Source organism: Rutidosis leptorrhynchoides, chromosome 8, assembly GCF_046630445.1.
Source record: "Rutidosis leptorrhynchoides isolate AG116_Rl617_1_P2 chromosome 8, CSIRO_AGI_Rlap_v1, whole genome shotgun sequence".
Taxonomy (NCBI): Eukaryota; Viridiplantae; Streptophyta; class Magnoliopsida; order Asterales; family Asteraceae; genus Rutidosis; species Rutidosis leptorrhynchoides.
Window position 1 is genome coordinate 277,257,497 of NC_092340.1, and position 19,269 is coordinate 277,276,765.

General features: G+C 34.8%; 1 pseudogene; it reads left to right on the plus strand.

Annotated features, from left to right (window-relative positions):
- Positions 1 to 19,269, plus strand: part of LOC139864226 (sec14 cytosolic factor-like) — a 313,236-nt pseudogene that overhangs the window by 171,330 nt on the left and 122,637 nt on the right.

The following is a 19,269-nucleotide window of genomic DNA, read 5'->3' on the forward strand; positions in this document are numbered from 1 at the left end:
AACGAAATCAATTAATATGGAACATTTTTAATCAATAAGAACGGGACATTTCAGTTGGTATCCGAGCGTTGGTCTTAGAGAACCAGAAAATTTGCATTAGTGTGTCTTATCGAGTTTGTTAGGATGCATTAGTGAGTCTGGACTTCGACCGTGTTTTCTTTAAAAATGATTGCTTAACATTTTTGTTGGAAACTATATATTATTAACATGTATATATTATGTGATATATTAATCTCTTAACATGTTTGATATTGTGTGATAGATGTCTACCTCTAGCACAAATCCCATTGACTCACCTAATAATAACGAAGAGTCGAATATATATTGGACTGATTCACAAGTTCCCGAAGAGGAACCGGAAGAAGAATCAGAACCGGAAGAAGAATCAGAACCGGAAGAGGAGGAACCGGAGGAGGAAATAGAATCGGTGGGGGAAATAATAAAACGGTTAAGTAAAAGAAAATCCTCAACCAACCGACCAAGGTTAATTATGGTCAATGGTGTTTTCGCCAAGGAAGCAAAATATTGGGAGGATTACCAATTCTCCGATGAATCGGATTCCGACGAGAATTCCGATGATGTTATAGAAATTACCCCAACTGAATTTAAGAAGGCAAAAGAAAATAATAAGGGAAAGGGCATAAAAATAGAGAAATCTAATTCCAACCCCGATGAACTTTATATGTATCGTCAACCCCCGAAGTCCTTAAGTTGTAACAATGACCCGGGAACCTCTAAACCACCAGGTTTTTCTAAACCGTGGTGGAAAACGACAGCTAGTATTAGGGGAACATCATATATCCCTAGAAACTTGGCAAAACGAACCAAAACCGAAGAAGAAGAAACGAGAGAGTCGGAATAAGATAGTTGTATTCGTGTGGTGTAATATATGTAATATAGTGTGCTTATGCTTTATGATATATGTAAAAATTGCTTGTATTAATAAGTATTTTTTTATGAATCTAACTCTTGTCTATTTTACAGTTTAAAAACACAAAATGGATAGACAACCCAATATTTTAAGAGACCTACCCGGAGACATGATTGATGAAATCTTGTCTAGAGTCGGTCAGAATTCCTCGGCACAACTATTTAAGGCGAGATCAGTTTGTAAGACATTCAAAGAACGTTCCAAGAATGTCTTGGTTTATAAGAGACTTTTGTTTGAAAGATGGGGGATATCACATTGGGAAACCCATAAGTTACGATGTGTTTACTTTGACGCATATATTGCGGGGAACCCAAATGCTATTTTATGCAACGGGTTAAGAAATTATTTTGACTCAATATATCCGAATATAGGACTTCATGATTTAGAAAAAGCGGCTAACATGCAACATAAAGAAGCATGCTATGCTTACGGGTTAGTAATGTTCGCTTCTCACTAAAGTGAGAAAAAGAACATCGGGCTACAGCTATTAAACAAAATGTTCCCACAAGTGACGGAGTCGGTAATTGGGGTAAGAAATGAGGTTTTTAGGTTATTACGAGACTGTTGGTCATTACGTAACCCTCGTCCCTTTGACGACGTTACAACACGATGTCTTATCAATGGCCATAACGGTTATGTTCCACAAGACCAAGGATGGGAAGTAGTCCTAGTAAAACCAGAATGCATGACTTGTTTCTGGACGTATGAATTACGTGTCTTTATTGCCTTTGCTGAACGACTTTTGTACTAGCTAGAATTATCTTCACAACTATCTTGTATCAAAGTTATTATGTGCTATATTTCATGCTTTATGTAAAATAAGCGGTGTTGTAAGTTTGTAACATATTGTATAAAAATTTGAACGCGAAATATTATTATAATCAGTTTTTCATATAGAATTGTAGTAGTTGAATTGTATATTAGCTACTAAGTATGAACTCAACGGGTAGGTACTACCCGAATTTAAACTTATAAAACGCTAATATGAAGAAAAAGCTTTTATAAATGAGTTCATATTATGCTACGAAATACTATTAACTACTCTTAATATTCTGTATGATTAACTTGTTCCATTTGACTATTTTGAAGGAAATGGCACCGACTACTCGACACACCGTGAATATGAATAAAGAGGAATTCCGTACTTTTCTAGCTTCAAACATAGCCGCAGTACAGGATGCGCTACATGCCAACAATAACCTTGGATCTAGCAGTACAGGAAATCATGTAGGATGCACCTACAAAGAATTCACTGCCTGCAAACCTTTGGAATTTGATGGAACCGAAGGACCGATCGGATTGAAACGGTGGACCGAGAAGGTCGAATCGGTGTTTGCCATAAGTAAGTGTACTGAAGAGGACAAAGTGAAGTACGCTACGCATACCTTCACAGGTTCTGCGTTAACATGGTGGAATACCTATCTAGAGCAAGTGGGACAAGACGATGCGTACGCACTACCGTGGTCAGCATTCAAGCACTTGATGAACGAGAAGTACCGTCCCAGAACCGAGGTCAATAAGCTCAAGACAGAACTTAGAGGGTTACGAACCCAAGGATTTGATATTACCACGTACGAAAGATGATTCACATAATTGTGCCTATTGTGTCCGGGAGCGTTCGAAGATGAGGAAGAGAAGATCGACGCGTTTGTGAAAGGATTACCGGAAAGAATCCAAGAAGATATAAGTTCACACGAGCCCGCCTCCATACAACAGGCATGTAGAATGGCTCACAAACTAGTGAACTAGATTGAGGAAAGAATTAAAGAACAGACGGCTGAAGAGGTCAATGTGAAGCAAGTCAAAAGAAAGTGGGAGGAAAACGGTGATAAGAATCACCAATACAACAACAACAGCAATTACAATAATAATCGCAACAATTATCCCAACAATCGCAACATCAATCGCAACTACAACAAACGGCCCAACACAACAACAACAACAACAACAACAACAACAACAGCAACTACAACAATCATCCCAACAACAATAACAACTGCAACAACAATAACAATCAGAAGCAGCTATGCCAAAGGTGTGAAAAGTATCACTCGGGGTTCTGCACCAAATTTTGCAACAAGTGTAAAAGAAATGGTCATAGCGCAGTGAAGTGTGAGGTCTACGGACCAGGGGTTAACAGAACGAAAGGAACAAATGGTGTCAAAACGAGTAATGGCGGAGCAAGTAGTGTCGGAGCAAGTTATGCCAATGTAGTTTGTTATAAATGTGGAAAACTGGGCCACATTATTAGAAATTGCCCGAACCAGGAGAACACGAATGGACAAGGCCGCGGAAGAGTTTTCAATATTAATGCGGCAGAGGCACAGGAAAACCCGGAGCTTGTTACGGGTACGTTTCTTATTGACAATAAATCTGCTTACGTTTTATTTGATTCGGGTGCGGATAGAAGCTATATGAGTAGAGATTTTTGTGCTAAATTAAGTTGCCCATTGATGCCTTTGGATAGTAAATTTTTACTCGAATTAGCAAATGGTAAATTAATTTTAGCAGATAATATATGTCAGAATCGAGAAATTAAACTGGTTAGCGAAACATTTAAGATTGACTTGATACCAGTAGAGTTAGGGAGTTTTGATGTGATAATTGGTATGGACTGGTTGAGAGAAGTGAAAGCAGAGATCGTTTGTTACAAAAATGCAATTCGCATTATACGAGAAAAAAGAAAACCCTTAATGGTGTACGGAGAAAAGAGCAACGCAAAGTTAAATCTTATTAGTAACCTGAAGGCACAAAAACTAATAAGAAAAGGTTACTATGCTGTTCTAGCACACGTCGAGAAAGTACAAACTGAAGAAAAGAGCATCAATGATGTTCCCGTCGCAAAAGAATTTCCCGATGTATTTCCGAAAGAATTACCGGGATTACCCCCACATCGATCCGTTGAATTTCAAATAGATCTTGTACCAGGAGCTGCATCAATAGCTCGTGCACCTTACAGACTCGCACCCAGCGAGATGAAAGAACTGTAAAGCCAATTACAAGAACTTTTAGAGCGTGGTTTCATTCGACCAAGCACATCACCTTGGGGAGCTCCTGTTTTGTTTGTCAAGAAGAAAGATGGTACATTCAGGTTGTGTATCGACTACCGAGAGTTGAACAAACTTACCATTAAGAACCGCTACCCACTACCGAGAATCGATGACTTATTTGATCAACTACAAGGCTCGTCTGTTTATTCAAAGATTGACTTACATTCCGGGTATCATCAAATGCGGGTGAAAGAAGATGATATTCCAAAGACTGCTTTCAGAACACGTTACGGTCATTACGAGTTTATGGTCATGCCGTTTGGTTTAACTAATGCACCAGCTATGTTCATGGACCTTATGAACCGAGTGTGTGGACCATAACTTGACAAGTTTTTCATTGTTTTCATTGATGACATACTTATTTACTCAAAGAATGACCAAGAACACGGTGAACATTTGAGAAAGGTGTTAGAAGTATTGAGGAAGAAATAATTGTACGCTAAGTTTTCAAAGTGTGCATTTTAGTTGGAAGAAGTTCAATTCCTCGGTCACATAGTGAACAAAGAAGGTATTAAGGTGGATCCGGCAAAGATAGAAACTGTTGAAAAGTGGGAAATCCCGAAAACTCCGAAACACATACGCCAGTTTTTAGGACTAGCTGGTTACTACAGAAGGTTCATCCAAGACTTTTCCAGAATAGCAAAACCCTTGACTGCATTAACGCATAAAGGGAAGAAATTTGAATGGAAGGATGAACAAGAGAAAGCGTTCCAGTTATTGAAGAAAAAGCTAACTACGGCACCTATATTGTCATTGCCTGAAGGGAATGATGATTTTGTGATTTATTGTGATGCATCAAAGCAAGGTCTCGGTTGTGTATTAATGCAACGAACGAAGGTGATTGCTTATGCGTCTAGACAATTGAAGATTCATGAACAAAATTATACGACGCATGATTTGGAATTAGGCGCGGTTGTTTTTGCATTAAAGACTTGGAGGCCCTACTTATATGGGGTCAAAAGTATTATATATACCGACCACAAAAGTCTTCAACACATATTTAATCAGAAACACCTGAATATGAGGCAGCGTAGGTGGATTGAATTGTTAAATGATTACGAATTTGAGATTCGTTACCACCCGGGGAAGGCGAATGTGGTAGCCGACGCCTTGAGCAGAAAGGACAGAGAACCCATTCGAGTAAAAGCTATGAATATAATGATTCACAATAACCTTACTACTCAAATAAAGGAGGCGCAACAAGGAGTTTTAAAAGAGGGAAATTGAAAGGATGAAATACCCAAAGGATCGGAGAAACATCTTAATATTAGGGAAGACGGAACCCGGTATAGGGCTGAAAGAATTTGGGTACCAAAATTTAGAGATATGAGAGAAATGGTACTTAGAGAAGCTCATAAAACCAGATACTCAATACACCCTGGAACAGGGAAGATGTACAAGGATCTCAAGAAACATTTTTGGTGGCCGGGTATGAAAGCCGATGTTGCTAAATACGTAGGAGAATGTTTGATGTGTTCTAAGGTCAAAGCGGAGCATCAGAAACCATCAGGTCTACTTCATCAACCCGAAATTCCAGAATGGAAATGGGAAAAATATTACCATGGATTTCATCACTAAATTGCTAAGGACTTCAAGTGATTTTGATACTATTTGGGTAATAGTTGATCGTCTCACCAAATCAGCACACTTCCTGCCAATAAGAGAAGATGACAAGATGGAGAAGTTAGCACGACTGTATTTGAAGAAAGTCGTTTCCAGACATGGAATACCAATCTCTATTATCTCTGATAGGGATGGCAGATTTATTTCAAGATTCTGGCAGACATTACAGCAAGCATTAGGAACTCATCTAGACATGAGTACTGCCTATCATCTACAAACTGATGGGTAGAGCGAAAGGACAATACAAATGCTTAAAGACATGCTACGAGCATGTGTTATTGATTTCGGAAATAGTTGGGATCGACATCTACCGTTAGCAGAATTTTCCTACAACAACAGCTACCATTCAAGCATTGAGATGGCGCCGTTTGAAGCACTTTATGGTAGAAAGTGCAGATCTCCAATTTGTTGGAGTGAAGTGGGGGATAGACAGATTACGGGTCCGGAGATAATACAAGAAACTACCGAGAAAATCATCCAAATTCAACAAAGATTGAAAACCGCCCAGAGTCGACAAAAGAACTACGCGGATAGTAAAAGAAAAGATATAGAGTTTGAAATTGGAGAAATGGTCATGCTTAAGGTTTCACCTTGGAAAGGCGTTGTTCGATTTGGTAAACGGAGGAAACTAAATCCAAGGTACATTGGACCATTCAAGATTATAGATGGTGTCGGACCAGTAGCTTACCAACTGGAGCTACCTCAACAACTCGCAGCTGTACATAACACTTTCCACGTCTCAAATTTGAAGAAATGTTTTGATAAAGAAGATCTCACTATTCCGTTGGATGAAATCCAAATCAATGAAAAACTTCAATTCATTGAAGAACCCGTCGAAATAATGGATCGTGAGGTTAAGAGACTTAAACAAAACAAGATACCGATTGTTAAGGTTCGATGGAATGCTCGTAGAGGACCCGAGTTCACCTGGGAGCGTGAAGATAAGATGAAGAAGAAATACCCGCATTTATTTCCAGAAGATACGTCAACACCTCCAACTGCTTAAAATTTCGGGACGAAATTTATTTAACGGGTAGGTACTGTAGTGACCCGAACTTTTCCATGTTTATATATATATTAAATGAAATTGTTATTTACATGATTAAGTGTTTCCAACATGTTAAGTAATCAAACTTGTTAAGACTTGATTAATTGAAATAGGTTTCATATAGGCAATTGACCACCCAAGTTGACCGGTGATTCACGAACGTTAAAACTTGTAAAAACTATATGATGACATATATGGTTATATATATAGTTAACATGATTTTATTATAAGTATGTATCTCATTAGGTATTTTAACAATGAGTTATATACATAAAAATGAGACTATTAATTTAAGAAACTCGAAAACGATATATATAATGATTATCGTTATAACAACGTCTTACTAGGTACATATGAATCATATTAAGATATTGATACACTTTGTTAATTATATTAAATGATAAGTAAATATATTATTAAGTGTATTAACAATGAAATACATATGTGAAAATAAGACTACTAACTTAATGATTTCGAAACGAGACATATATGTAACGATTATTGTTGTAACGACATTTAACAAGATCGTTAACCTAAAGGTTTCAAAACAACATTTACATGTAACGACTAACGATGACTTAACGACTCAGTTAAAATGTATATACATGTAGTGTTTTAATATGTATTCATACATTTTTGAAAGACTTCAAGACACTTATCAAAATACTTCTACTTAACAAAAATGCTTACAATTACATCCTCGTTCAGTTTCATCAACAATTCTACTCGTATGCACCCGTATTCGTACTCGTACAATACACAGCTTTTAGATGTATGTACTATTGGTATATACACTCCAATGATTAGCTCTTAGCAGCCCATGTGAGTCACCTAACACATGTGGGAACCATCATTTGGCAACTAGCATGAAATATCTCATAAAATTACAAAAATATGAGTAATCATTCATGACTTATTTACATGAAAACAAAATTACATATCCTTTATATCTAATCCATACACCAACGACCAAAAACACCTACAAACCCTTTCATTCTTCAATTTTCTTCATCTAATTGATCTCTCTCAAGTTCTATCTTCAAGTTCTAAGTGTTCTTCATAAATTCCAAAAGTTCTAGTTTCATAAAATCAAGAATACTTCCAAGATTGCAAGTATACTTCCAAGTTTTCTAAATCCATTCCAAGTAATCATCCAAGATCAAGAAACCTTTGTTAATTACAGTAGGTTATATTTCTAATACAAGGTAATAATCATATTCAAACTTTAATTCAATTTCTATAACTATAACAATCTTATTTCGAGTGGAAATCTTACTTGAAATTGTTTTCGTGTCATGATTCTGCTTCAAGAACTTTCAAGCCATCCAAGGATCCTTTGAAGCTAGATCTATTTTTCTCATTTCCAGTAGGTTTATCTAAGGAACTTGAGGTAGTAATGATGTTCATAACATCATTCGATTCATACATATAAAGCTATCTTATTCGAAGGTTTAAACTTGTAATCACTAGAACATAGTTTAGTTAATTCTAAACTTGTTCGCAAATAAAAGTTAATCCTTCTAACTTGACTTTTAAAATCAACTAAACACATGTTCTATATCTATATGATATGCTAACTTAATGATTTAAAACCTGGAAACACGAAAAACACCGTAAAACCGGATTTACGCCGTCGTAGTAACACCGCGGGCTGTTTTGGGTTAGTTAATTAAAAACTATGATAAACTTGGATTCAAAAGTTGTTATTCTGGGAAAATGATTTTTATTATGAACATGAAACTATATCCAAAAGTTATGGTTAAACTCAAAGTGGAAGTATGTTTTCTAAAATGGTCATCTAGACGTCGTTCTTTCGACTGAAATGACTACCTTTACAAAAATGACTTGTAACTTATTTTTCTGACTATAAACCTATACTTTTTCTGTTTAGATTCATAAAATAGAGTTCAATATGAAACCATAGCAATTTGGTTCACTCAAAACGGATTTAAAATGAAGAAGTTATGGGTAAAACAAGATTGGATAATTTTTCTCATTTTAGCTACGTGAAAATTGGTAACAAATCTATTCCAACCATAACTTAATCAACTTGTATTGTATATTATGTAATCTTGAGATACCATAGACACGTATACAATGTTTCGACCTATCATGTCGACACATCTATATATATTTCGGAACAACTATAGACACTCTATATGTGAATGTTGGAGTTAGCTATACAGGGTTGAGGTGGATTCCAAAATATATATAGTTTGAGTTGTGATCAATACTGAGATACGTATACACTGGGTTGTGGATTGATTCAAGATAATATTTATCGATTTATTTCTGTACATCTAACTGTGGACAACTAGTTGTAGGTTACTAACGAGGACAGCTGACTTAATAAACTTAAAACATCAAAATATATTAAAAGTGTTGTAAATATATTTTGAACATACTTTGATATATATATGTATATATTGTTATAGGTTCGTGAATCAACCAGTGGCCAAGTCTTACTTTCCGACGAAGTAAAAATCTGTGAAAGTGAGTTATAGTCCCACTTTTAAAATCTAATATTTTTGGGATGAGAATACATGCAGGTTTTATAAATGATTTACAAAATAGACACAAGTACGTGAAACTACATTCTATGGTTGAATTATCGAAATCGAATATGCCCCTTTTTATTAAGTCTGGTAATCTAAGAATTAGGGAACAGACACCCTAATTGACGCGAATCCTAAAGATAGATCTATTGGGCCTAACAAACCCCATCCAAAGTACCGGATGCTTTAGTACTTCGAAATTTATATCATATCCGAAGGGTGTCCCGGAATGATGGGGATATTCTTATATATGCATCTTGTTAATGTCGGTTACCAGGTGTTCACCATATGAATGATTTTTATCTCTATGTATGGGATGTGTATTGAAATATAAAATCTTGTGGTCTATTATTATGATTTGATATCTATAGGTTAAACCTATAACTCACCAACATTTTGTTGACGTTTTAAGCATGTTTATTCTCAGGTGATTATTAAGAGCTTCCGCTGTCGCATACTTAAATAAGGACGAGATTTGGAGTCCATGCTTGTATGATATTGTATAAAAACTCCATTCAAGAAACTTATTTTGTTGTAACATATTTGTATTGTAAACCATTATGTAATGGTCGTGGGTAAACAGAATATTTTAGATTATCATTATTTGATAATCTACGTAAAGCTTTTTAAACCTTTATTTATGAAATAAAGGTTATGGTTTGTTTTAAAAATGAATGCAGTCTTTGAAAAACGTCTCATATAGAGGTCAAAACCTCGCAACAAAATCAATTAATATGGAACGTTTTTAATCAATAAGAACGGGACATTTCAATTGGAATCGGAGATATCATTCTGAAGATGCACGATGGTACAGTTCATACTATTTAAGGTGTACGACACGTGGAGGGTTTGAAGAAGAACTTATTGTCTTTAGGACAATTGGATGATCTTGGTTGTAAGATGGAGATACAAGATAAGATCATGAAAATCATGAAAGGCGCAGTTGTACTTATGAAAGGAGAAAAGGTGGGTGCTAATCTATACATTCTGAAAGGCAAGACGGTACGGGAAGTGGAAGCATCTGTTGCTTCGAATAGTTCAAGTGATAAAACTGCTATAACATGGCATCAAAAGCTTGGACACATGTCTGAACAAGGTATGAAGATTCTTGTTGAAATAAATCTTATTCCTGGTCTTGCAAAGGTATCGCTACCTTTCTGTGAGCATTGTGTAATCAGCAAGCAGCATCGCCTGAAGTTTAACACATCAAATTTTAGAAGTAAATTGGTTCTAGAATTGGTTCACTCTGATGTGTGGCAAGCACCAGTTCAATCCCTAGGAGAAGCAAAGTATTTTGTATCATTTATTGATGATTACACTAGGAGATGTTAGGTGTACCCAATCAAGAGGAAGGCGGATGTGTTTGAAGTTTTCAAAGTTTACAAAGCGCGGGTTGAACTTGATTCTGGTAAAAAGATCAAGTGTTTAAGGACGGATAATGGAGGAGAATACATTGGTGATGAATTTGATAAGTTCTGCAAACAAGAAGGTATCAAAAGACAGTTCACGACGGCATAATGATGTTATGCGAGGTGTATACGAAATAATTATATTTTTATTGTGAAATACTATTAAATACGATACAATTTTACACAAGTTATTTATTTATTTATAGAATGGATATACCTAAACCTTGCTACAACACTATAGGCAGTGTACCTAATCGTAAAGTAGTGTAGTTTTTAGTAAGTCTGGTTCGTTCCACAGGGATACAACTAAATTTAACGCTATATTATATTTTAAACTATATTTGTAAATATATATATATATATATATATATATATAAGTAGTATTATTATTATAAAAAGGGGGTTTTACCGTATAATGACCGGTTTGTCGATTTTATGTCTTAAGTCGCAATTAAAACCTAATGTAAAATATTAAATATACAAATGACTTAATTTAAAGCGTAAAGTAAATGACGATAATAAAATTGCGATAATTAAAAGTGCGATAAATAAAATGACGATAAATAAAATTGCGATAATTAAAAATACGATGAGATATAAAATAAAGGAATTATGCTTATTTAAACTTCCGTAATCATGATATTTGACGTGTTGATTTTAATTTATTACCATGGGTTAATTATCCTTTGTCCTGGATTATTCGATATCCATCTGGTTTTTGTCCATAACAGTCCATCAGTCATAAATATAAAGTGCGAGTGTCCTCGTCAAATTATCCTTATACCCGAAGTCAAATATTCCAACTAATTGGGGACTTAAACTATAATAAGGTTTTAATACATTGTTAATGATTACACCAGGTGTCCTTGTATGTAATCCACCCCTGTTTTAATGAGTCCATTGACTATTAATCCATCCCCGTGTCCGGTTAAATGAACGATTATTAGTATTTATAAATATCCCGCCCATCGTATCCGATCGAGTGTATGTGGTTATTTATAATTACGTCAAATTGTAAATCTCTATATTGAATTAACGAACTATCATTCAGTTATACAAATATAAAGCCCATTAATAGCCCATAGTCCAATTTCCACAAGTGTCGGTCTTTTGTCCAAACCCCAATTATGGTACAAAGCCCAATTACCCCGTCTTAATATTTAATCCAACATCACGATTACTTCGGCTTAAATAAGCATAATAATAATTTAGCTACGAGACATTAATTTAAAAAGGTTGAACATAACTTACAATGAGTATTAATAGCGTAGCGTTACACGGACAGAATTTCGACTTACAAACTTAAAACATTCGCCAACATAACCTTATTATTATTAAACTTAAATTAAAATTAAAATATAATTATATATATATTTTTTACGTATATCGGCCTTTTATAGGCCCACTTTGAACTGTTGTGCTCCGCGAGTGCGGAGTTTTTGTGCTTCACAGCTCCGCGAGTGCGGAGCTTTGGGAATCCAGCTCACCATAGTGAATTAAACGTGGGCTGCTTATAATTATAATATATAATAATATATATAATTAATTATATATTATATTATATTCTTGTGCTGAAAGTTGGTTCATGTCTCGGTTCCGGATTTTCGAACGCCTTTTCGTATAATTTAATATCTTGTACTTTTCTTTTTGCGGCTTGTACTCTTGTAAGTTTTAGGCGTTTCTCATCAATAATTTGAACCACTTGGATTGTACTTTGTACTTTTTAGATTTTTGGTCATTTGCGTCTTCAATTCGTTGCATCTGTCTTTTGTCTTCACCTTTTATTATTTAAACGAATATCACTTGTAAATTGAACAATTGCAACTAAACGCTTGTCTTTCTTGAGGGATAATGCTATGAAATATATGTTCGTTTTTAGCATTATAAAATATTCACACACTTAGCATTTCTTGTCCTCAAGCAATATAGAACTTGAATAAAAACATACTTGAATCACTTCTTTATTCTTCACACTTTGTACATCAGTGATTTCTATACGACGGTATGAACAATGATAGTAACGTTGTGGTTTACAGTCCCACATGACTATGAAAATTTAGATCCTTTAAGAAATTGGATCTTTATGAAAACATTTGATCTTTTGAAAATTCAATCTAGCTTTTACCCTAGATAAGTTTTCCGGAATAACCCTTCACCGGTGTTTGCAAAATGTTTTTGTGAGTTTTGTGGGTTTCAGATTTGAAAATTTTAGCTTAAAACTTGCGGTTTTGTGTCACCCACTTGCTAACCTTGTATTAGGAAAGCAACACGTCCAGTATACTTGCTCCGTATATTATCTTTCGGTAAACTAACGTCCAGTTGTAAAGGAAAGCGTTGAACAAGCAACTGTTAAGGCAATGTCCCATGACATGCTTTTGATTATGGTCTATATCGTGTCGGATGCAATTACTATCCTTTGTAGGAGCAATAGTAAAGATCACCCTATAGTTTTTCGGTCTGGCACAAGGTCCTGTCTTCGACCATGCTATGCAACCACCGTTCTTACGGTTGACACCAGATTTGGTTCAGGTGACCTAATAAATTCCGGTGAATTCTTAGGATTTTACGTTCAATGGTAATGAACGCATTAAAAATAGGTTTTCAGAAAACAAATCGGTTTGTAATTTTGATCAAAATATTTTCTCTTTCAAGCTCGAGTTTAGATATCATCGAATTCCATGAGTTTGAATTCTCAATCTTTAAGGTCAATCTTAAGGATTGAGTAATATCAGGCTTAAATGCTGATTTTTTGATCTTTAAGGAGATTATCCTTTCAGGGGATCTGATTCATTAGTCTTATAAGCTAATTTTCACGGTGCCCCCATTGTACGAGACAGATCCTCTCATGGTTACGATAAGTCTGACCACTTGGCGACCCTGTTTGATGCTGAGGTCCGTGGATTTCCAGCTGATTTTCGAGAAAACTTTTCAAGGTTTTTCGTAAACTCTACAACTGGTCTGGACGACAACTTCCTGACCTAAATCAAGAAGCGCGTGTCTTTTTCTCAGAAGACTTTATGAAATATCCCGTTCATATTGATTATAAACGTTCCATATTAATTGATTTCGTTGCGAGGTTTTGACCTCTATATGAGACGTTTTTCAAAGACTGCATTCGTTTTTAAAACAAACCATAACCTTTATTTTATCAACAAGGTTAAAAGGACACCACCTAGATTATCAGAAATGATAATCTAAAAATATCACACTACCAATACATATTGGTTTACAATATTAATATGTTACAACAAAGTAAATTTCGAATGCAGTTTTTAACAATATTATACAAGCATGCTGACTCCAAATCTTGTCCATATATTAGCATGCAACAGCGGAAGCTCTTAATAATCACCTGAGAATAAACATGCTTTAAACGTCAACAAAAATATTGGTGAGTTATAGGTTTAACCTATATATTTATCAAATCGTAATAATAGACCACAAGATTTCATATTTCAATATACATCCCATACATAGAGATAAAAATCATTCATATGGTGAACACCTGGTAACCGACATTAACAAGATGTATATAAGAATATCTCCATCATTTCGGGACATCCATTGGACATGATATAACAGCTCGAAGTACTAAAGCATCCGCTACAACGGATGGGGTTTGTTGGGCCCAATAGATCTATCTTTAGGATTCGCGTCAATTAGTAGACTGGTTTACTAATTCTTAGGTTACCAAGTAAAAGGGGCATATTCGGCTTCGATCGTTCAACCATAGAAAGTAGTTTCATGTACTTGTGTCTATTTTGTAAAACATTTATAAAGCTGCATGTATTCTCATCCCAAAAATATTAGATTTTAAAAGTGGGACTATAACTCACTTTCACGTATTTTTACTTCGCCGGGAAGTAAGACTTGGCCACTGGTCGATTCACGAACTTATAACAAATATGTACATATATATCAAAGTATGTTCAAAATATATTTACAACATTTTTAATACATTTTAATGTTTTAAGTTTATTAAGTCAGCTGTCCTCGTTAGTAACCTACAACTAGTTGTCCATAGTTAGATGTACAGAAATAAAGCAATATATATTATCTCGAATTAATCCACGACCTCGTGTATACAAGCCTCAGGCTAGATCACAACTCAAAGTTACTGCATATAGAGTGTCTATGGTTGTTCCGAAATATATATATAGATGGGTCAATATGATATGTCAAAACATTGTATTCGTGTCTATGGTATCCCAAGATTACATAATATATTAGAATACATGTATAATACAATATGAGTTAGCTAGGATATGATTAATATAGATTTGTTACCAATTTTCACGTAGCTACAACAAGAAAAATTATCCAATCTTGTTTTACCCATAACTTCTTCGTTTTAAATACGTTTTGAGTGATTCAAGTTGCTATGGTTTCATATTGAACTTAAGTTTATGAATCTAAACAGAAAAAGTATAATTTTATAGTCGGAAATACAAGTTACAAGTCATTTTTGTAAAGGTAGTCATTTCAGTCGAAAGAACGACGTCTAGATGACCATTTTGGAAAACATACTTCCACTTTGAGTTTAACCATGATTTTTGGATATAGCTTCATGTTCATAATAAATATCATTTTCTCAGAAGAACAACTTTTAAATCAAAGTTTATCATAGTTTTTAATTAACTAACCCAAAACAGCCCGCGGTGTTACTACGACGGCGTATATCCGGTTTTACGGTGTTTTTCGTGTTTTCAGGTTTTAAATCATTAAGTTAGCATATAATATAGATATAGAACATGTGTTTAGTTGATTTTAAAAGTCAAGTTAGAAGGATTAACTTTTGTTTGCGAACAAGTTTAGAATTAACTAAACTATGTTCTAGTGATTACAAGTTTAAACCTTCGAATAAGGTAGTTTTATATATATGAATCGAATGATGTTATGAACATCATTACTACCTCAGGTTTTGTGGATAAACCTACTGGAAATGAGAAAAATAGATCTAGTTTCAAAGGATCCTTGGATGGCTTGAAAGTTCTTGAAGCAAAATCATGGCATGAAAACAAGTTCAAGTAAGATTTCCACTCGAAATAAGATTGTTAAAGTTATAGAAATTGAATCAAAGTTTGAATATGAGTATTACCTTATATTAGAAAGATATCTTATTATAAATAAGAAAGATTTCTTGAGGTTGGATGATCACTCAAAGTGGATTTGCAAGATTGAAAGTAAGCTAGCAAACTTGGAAGTGTTGTTGGTGCGTTCTTGAGTAGTTGTTTTATAACTTGGTTGATGTATGGATTTATGAACTAGATTGAGCTAGATTTTGATAAAGATGATGAAGAACACTTAGAACAATGGAATAACACTTGAGAGAGAGTAGTTTGATGCATGTTAGTTGAAAAATGAAAGTGGTTGTGGACTTCCTCATTCACGTGAATATGGATGTATCATATAGGCTCCATTAGTTTGTTATTTTGTGAGATATTTCATACTAGATGTTAAATGATGGTTCCCACATGGTTAGGTGACTCACATGGGCTGCTAAGAGCTGATCATTGGATTGTATATACCAATAGTAAATACATATAGAAGCTGTGTATTGTACTAGTACAAATACGAGTGCATACGAGTAGAATTGTTGATGAAAATGGATGAGGATGTAATTGTAAGCATTTTTGTTACGTAGAAGTACTTTGATAAGTGTCTTGAAGTCTTTCAAAAGTGTATGAATACATATTAAAACACTACATGTATATACATTTTAACTGAGTCGTTAAGTCATCGTTAGTCGTTACATGTAAGTGTTGTTTTGAAACCTTTAGGTTAACGATCTTGTTAAATGTTGTTAACCCATTGTTTATTATATAAAATGTGATGTTAAGTTATTATATTATCATGATAATATGATGTATTAATATATCTTAATATGATATATATATACAGTTAAATATTGTTACAACGATAATCGTTACATATATGTCTCGTTTCGAAATCATTAAGTTAGTAGTCTTGTTTTTACATATGTAGTTCATTGTTAATACACTTAATTACATGTTTACTTATCATTTATCATGATTAAACATAGTGTATCAATATCTTATTATGATTCATATGTATTTAGTAAGACGTTGTTATAACTATAATCGTTATATATATCGTTTTCGAGTTTCTTAATTCAATAGTCTCATTTTTATGTATATAACTCATTGTTAAAATACCTAATGAGATACTTACTTATAATAATATCATGTTAACTATATATAACCATATATATGTCATCATATAGTTTTTACAAGTTTTAACGTTCGTGAATCACCGGTCAACTTGGGTGGTCAATTGTCTATATGAAACCTATTTCAATTAATCACGTCTTAACAAGTTTGATTGCTTAACATGTTGGAAACAATTAATCATGTAATTATCAAATTCAATTAATATATATAAACATTGAAAAGTTCGGGTCACTACAGTACCTACCAGTTAAATAAATTTCGTCCCGAAATTTTAAGCAGTTAGAGGTGTTGACGTATCTTCTAAAAATAAGTGCGGGTATTTCTTCTTCATCTGATCTTCTCATTCCCAAGTGAACTCAGGTCCTCTACGAGCATTCCATCGAACCTTAACAATTGGTATCTTATTTTGCTTAAGTCTTTTAACCTCACGATCCATTATTTCGACGGGTTCTTCGATGAATTGAAGTTTTTCGTTGATTTGGATTTCGTCTAATGGAATAGTGAGATCTTCTTTAGCAAAATATTTCTTCAAAGTTGAGACGTGGAAAGTGTTGTGTACAGCTGCGAGTTGTTGAGGTAACTCAAGTCGGTAAGCTACTGGTCCGACGCGATCAATAACCTTGAATGGTCCAATATACCTTGGGTTTAATTTCCCTCGTTTACCAAATTGAACAACGCCTTTTCAAGGTGCAACTTTAAGCATGACCATCTCTCCAATTTCAAATTCTATATCTTTTCTTTTAATGTCAGCGTAGCTCTTTTGTCTACTTTGGGCGATTTTCAACCGTTGTTGAATTTGGATGATCTTCTCGGTAGTTTCGTGTATTATCTCTGGACCCGTAATCTGTCTATCCCCCACTTCACTTCAAAAAATCGGAGACCTGCACTTTCTACCATAGAGTGCTTCAAACGGTGCATCTCAATGCTTGAATGGTAGCTATTGTTGTAGGAAAATTCCGATAACGGAAGGTGTCGATCCCAACTATTTCCGAAATCAATAACACATCCTCGTAGCATGTCTTCAAGCGTTTGTATCGTCCTTTCGCTCTGCCCATCAGTTTGTAGATGATAAGCAGTACTCATGTCTAGACGAGTTCCTAATGCTTGCTGTAATGTCTGCCAGAATCTTGAAATAAATCTGCCATCCCTATCAGAGATAATAGAGATTGGTATTCCATGTCTGGAGATGACTTCCTTCAAATACAATCGTGTTAACTTCTCCATCTTGTCATCTTCTCTTATTGGCAGGAAGTGTGCTGATTTAGTGAGACGATAAACTATTACCCAAATAGTATCAAAACCACTTGCAGTCCTTAGCAATTTAGTGATGAAATCCATGGTAATATTTTTCCCATTTCCATTCTGGAATTTCGGGTTGATGAAGTAGACCTGATGGTTTCTGATGCTCCGCTTTGACCTTAGAACACGTCAAACATTCTCCTACGTATTTAGCAACATCGGCTTTCATACCCGGCCACCAAAAAAGTTTCTTGAGATCCTTGTACATCTTCCCCGTTCCAGGGTGTATTGAGTATCTAGTTTTATGAGCTTCTCTAAGTACCATTTCTCTCATATCTCTAAATTTTGGTACCCAAATTCTTTCAGCCCTATACCGGGTTCCGTCTTCCCTAATATTAAGATGTTTCTCCGATCCTTTGGGTATTTCATCCTTTCAATTTCCCTCTTTTAAAACTCCTTGTTGCGCCTCCTTTATTTGAGTAGTAAGGTTATTGTGAATCATTATATTCATAGCTTTTACTCGAATGGGTTCTCTGTCCTTTCTGCTCAAAGCGTCAGCTACCACATTCGCCTTCCCCGGGTGGTAACGAATCTCAAATTCGTAATCATTTAACAATTCAATCCCCCTGCACTGCCTCATGTTTAGTTGTTTCTGATTAAATATGTGTTGAAGACTTTTGTGGTCGGTATATATAATATTTTTGAGACCATATAAGTAGTGCCTCCAAGTATTTAATGCAAAAACAACCGTGCCTAATTCCAAATCATGCGTCGTATAATTCTGCTCGTGAATCTTCAATTGTCTAGATGAATAAGCAATTACCTTCGTTCGTTGCATTAATACGCAACCGAGACCTTGCTTTGAAGCGTCACAATATATCACAAAATCATCATTCCCTTCAGGTAATGACAATATAGGTGTCGTAGTTAACTTTTTCTTTAACAATTGAAACGCTTTCTCTTGTTCATCCTTCCATTCAAATTTCCTTCCTTTATACGTTAATGCAGTCAAGGGTTTTGCTATTCTGGAAAAATCTTGGATGAACCTTCTATAGTAACCAGCTAGTCCTAAAAATTGGCGTATATGCTTCGGAGTTTTCGGGGTTTCCCATTTTTCAACGGTTTTAATCTTTACTGGATCCACCTGAATACCTTCTTTGTTCAATATGTGACCGAGGAATTGAACTTCTTCCAACCAAAATGCACACTTTGAAAACTTAGCG